Source organism: Lactuca saligna, chromosome 5 (assembly GCF_052625555.1).
Source record: "Lactuca saligna cultivar CGN05327 chromosome 5, ASM5262555v1, whole genome shotgun sequence".
Taxonomy (NCBI): Eukaryota; Viridiplantae; Streptophyta; class Magnoliopsida; order Asterales; family Asteraceae; genus Lactuca; species Lactuca saligna.
In genome coordinates this window covers 309,636,821-309,641,816 of record NC_136421.1, presented here as the reverse complement: position 1 = coordinate 309,641,816, position 4,996 = coordinate 309,636,821, and positions in this window count along the sequence as shown.

Below are 4,996 nucleotides of genomic sequence, written 5' to 3'. Positions count from 1 at the left end.
TCATCCAGCATAGACAACAAATATCAGATATTATGCACACATAGCATGTAATTTATATAAAATACTTCATATCTATGTGTAAGATGAAAGTAACTATGCTCACTTGTTAAAGTTATGACTTGAAATTCGAGCAGCGCTTCGCTTATTAACAATAAGATTTCATTTGACGAAACCTAGTATTATTACCAGTAGATTTTAGTCTAATATTTATTACGACTAAATATTCATCTAGATTCATCATTAATTTAGAGTCTAATTCATGATCTATCAAGGAACAACCAGGTAGGATCATATTGTAGGTAGAGTCCGTTTGGTATACAAAGTATACTATTTGGAAATCCCACTTTAAACACCTCACTAAATCACAGCCTAGACATTGTTTCCGTAAGTAGATCAATTAGTATAACGACTTTGAATCACTGATAAATATTATCTATAGGCTTATAATAATGAGATTATATTTAAATATAAGTTATATTTAAAGTAGGGTAGATGTATCTCACTTACAGAGGCTTTTGCTAAAAACCGGGATTTATGCGGGCAGAGCTTCTGAGTCGAAAGATCTTCTTATCGGAGCTTTTCGGCTCTTCGGGATTTCTTCTAACACCATGGAGGTGCTATCAAAAAACCATGAAGGTTTGGGTGTATTTGGGAGAAAAGAAATGGAGAGGTGTGAAGAAAATGGGAGATTTGCGCCTGTATTTATAGGTTGAGTTCTATGCGAATGCAACATGTTCAAGAGACGAATGCAGCACGTTCGTTGTCACATGTCGCCATCTCATTCCAAGCCGTGGGGAGGAAGCTACGGCCAGGATTGCGCCACGTCACCCAAACTCGCATAGCTCATTCCCGACTTCTGAAAATCATAACTTTCGCATACGACCTCCGTTTTCGACGTTCTTTATATCCACGCGTAGGTGGGACCGTACTCTACAACTTTTGTTTAGACTCTGTTGGCTAATTTTGAATTTATTTTTAAAGTTATATTTTTAACATGTCGAGACATGAAAAGTGCGTTAAAAATTCATAACTCCTTCATCTGATTTCCATTTTCGTCTGTCTTTTTACCATTGCGCTATTAATATTGAGATATTCAACTCTCATTTAGTTTGTGTTGGCCAAAAACCGATCTATCTAAAATTTTAATTCAGGATTGTGCACTTTTATGCCAAATCTTAGAAAAATCATAACTTTGTCATACGAAGTCAGATCTGGGCGTTCTTTTTATGCACGCTCTCGGTTTAACGTATACTACGACTTTTTTTAGATCGCTAAGGCTAAAAAGTCCTCCATCGTAAATTCACTATTTACGTCATACAGCGTCGTGCCGGTTTTATCGCGAAACTTTGACATCTCATAACTTCTTCGTTAGAACTCGGATTTCGGCGTACTTTATATGTCCGGAATCCTTGTCACGACCACTACAAATTTCTTCATCGATATCGGGTTTATATAGCACTTTAATTTTGACGCTTATTTTTATTATTTATTTATTATACATTTATAAATAAGTATCAAGCACATAAATTCACATAATTCACTTAATAATCAAATAATTCATCTTTATAACTTCAAAATATGTTACAATGGTTGACCTGACTTTTACATCACTGCATTAATGCTTAGCCAGAAACACGAGCGTTACAGTAATGCCCCGACTACTTTCCAACGTTGCATGGTTAATATTTTCTCGGAATATGTTGAAAACATATTTGAAGTCTTTATGAATGATTTTACAGTTTATGGAAACTCCTTCCAAGAATGTTTGACAAACTTCACAAAGATTTGGAAAAGATGCATTGAAACAAATTTGGTTAGAAATTTTGAAAAATGCCATTTTATGGTGACTCAATGTCTTATTTTAGGTCACATTGTGTCAAAGAAAGGAATTGAGGTAGATAAAGCTAAAAACGATGTTATTTAATGCTTACTTTACCCGACTTGTGTTCAGGGAGTTCGTTCTTTTTTAGGTCATGCGGGTTTCTACTGAAGGTTCATCAAAGACTTTTCGAAGATAAGAAGACCAATGTGCCAACTCTTGCAAAAGGAGGTTGATTTCGAGTTCAATGAGGCGTGCAAAGAGGCTTTTAACAAGCTCAAGTAGTTGCTTACATCTTCCCCCATCATACAAGCACCAAATTGGGATCTCCCATTCAATATTCATGTGTAATGCAAGCAACTATGCTATAGGTGCCGTTTTGGGTCAAAAGAATGGAAGAGTGTCCCATGTGATCTAATATGCATCAAGAACATTAGAAAATGCTTAAAGCAACTACTCTACCATGGAAAAGGAGCTATTGGCCATAGTGTTCGCATTGGACAAGTTTAGGCAATATCTACTTGGCACCAAAGTCATTGTGTATTCGGATCATGCAGCTCTCACGTACTTGATGACAAAGAAATATGCAAAGCCAAGACTCATCCTGTAGATCTTATTATTGCAAGAATTGGATTCGGAAATTCGAGACAAGAGCGGATGCGAAAACCTTGTTGTCGACCACCTAAGCCAAATCATTTCAAATGAAACTCCTCTCCCATTTTGGGATGAGTTTTTGGATGAGCATATCTTTTCCCTTAATCTATTCCTTGGTATGTCGATATCGTTAAATTTTTGGTTATAAAAGGTATCCCGACACATTCACACGTGCTCAAAAAGATAAATTGAAAACAGATTCAAAATACTATGTGCGGAATGAGCATTATTTGTGGAAACATAATCCAAATCAAATCATTAGAAGATGTGTACCCGAGCATGAAAATCAATCCATTTTGCAATTTTTTCATGAACATGCTTGTGATAGACACTTCAGACCTAATAGAACTTTGTGAAAAAATCTTGAATGTGGATTATTTTGGCCAAACATGGCACGCGATTGTTATTTATTTTGTAAAAGTTGTGAATGGTGCCAAAGAATGAGGAATATTTCTCAAAAGAACCAAATGCCAAAAAATCCAACCCTTGTTTGTGAGCTTTTTGACATATGGGGGATTGATTTTATGGGCGCATTTCCTATTTCATTTAGCAACTTTTACAGTTTACTCGTCGTTGATTATGTTTCTAAATGGTTTGAGGCCAAAGCCAGAAGATTGGATGTTGCCAAAGTGGTTATCGAGTTTTTAAAGTATAATATTTTGTAAGATTTGGTATGCCTAGCTCCTTGACTAGTTATAGAGGAACACATTTTTGCAACAAGATGCTGGAGACTTTATTTGAGGAAGTACAACGTGACCGATTGTGTTTCTACCACCTACCACCCCCAAACAAACGGTTAATAGGAGGTTTCAAATTGGGAAGTCAAGTTTATCCTTGAGAAAACGGTGAACCCAACAAGAAAGGATTGGAGTTTAAGGCTTAATGATGTGTGATGGGCCTACTGAACCTCTTACAAGACCCTGATAGGCATATTTCCATTAAATTGGTTTTTGAAAAAGCCATGTCATCTTCCTGTGGAACCACAACACCGTGCATTTTGGGTGGTCAAGCAGTGCAACTTCAACATCGAAAAAGTGGGAAGACATAGGAGGTTTCAACTTCAAGAGTTAGAAGAGTTAAGAAATGATTCTTATGAAAACTTAAGAATTTACAAAGAGAAAATGAAGTTTTTCCATGACAAGTCCATCACTTGGAAGAATTTTGAACTGTGCCTAGGGTCTTACCTTATCATTCACGATTAAAGTTATTTCTGGGCAGGTTAAGATCAAAAGGGATTGGGCCTTTTGTTGTAATCAAAACTTTTGACCATGGAGCGATGGAGAACATCATGAATGCAAATTCCCTTGAAATCATCCATCAAGATGTCTCAAGGTGTTAAATTGAAGCTAGGAGAATGTCTCGCCAAAGATGTTAAAGAAGGGCATTTTTAGAACGCATTGTGCTTTCATGTTTTTACATTCGAATAAAGAAGTTTGAAGATGTTTTTAGAATCCTCATGGAGTTATTTTTGAAGAATTCAAGTGTTTCTAAGTGATTAGAACGTTCCCATTCAAGAACAGGTGAAACCCCGAATGAAAACGAATCAAAAATGAAAAACTGAAGCCGAGTTGTACGCGACCCAGGTGCCCTTGCGTGGGTGGTTTGCGCGGGTGGGTCTGATCAAAATGGGGAAGCTAAAGAAGAAATCACAATTCATAACTGCATGGTCTGTGCGACCCGCACATCGTTTTGACGAAAATCCTATTTTTATTGACTTATCTTTGACCTACTTTGACCTGCTCCTTAAGTGGTTTGACATGTTGACTTTCGTTGACCAAATGATTTATGATGCAGACCCTTCTACCCCAAACATCCCCTACACATTTCTTTTTTTCTCCAAAACCTTCCATTTCCTTCAAAAACTCAAGAACACAAAAACCCACTTCGCCGAAAAAAATCCATTTTCCTGTTGAACCATCGGTCGGAATTCGTTGAAACTTGCGCCAATCTCTTAGTTTTTCCGAGCTCTACAAACCCCACCCAAAATTTTCTTCGATTTGTTACCGAGATAAGGGGCGCCACCACCACCATCTCGCTACTTTTCGACCATTCTTCGGGTAACTCCGTCCACTTCTCACGATTCCCACACCACCAAAGTCTTTCTTTTTCTGAGATCTACACATCTAACCGAACAAAATTGAAAAATCTCACAAAAAGCCATCGGAAAATTTGAGCCACCATGAGCCGCCATCGGGTTTTTGTAAGAATCAAGTTAGAAACATTATACAGTTGAAAGAGTCTTGCATTTTGGCACCCATGAACAACAAAGCTTAGGGTGCAAGAGAGCGGATTTCGGTTTCAAGTTCAATTTTTAGGGACGAAAAAAAACAATCAAATCGGGTATACTCTTTCCTTGGTTTTATTTACATTGCATGATTTAATATGATAATTGCAACCAACTATGCATTGAAAATTGCATAGGTTTGTTAGTTACTACCTGGATTATTTGAAAAGTTTGGTTTGAGAATTGATAAATTTGGTTGATTTTAGTTGGAATTATCAAATGGAATTGGGTGGTGTTGT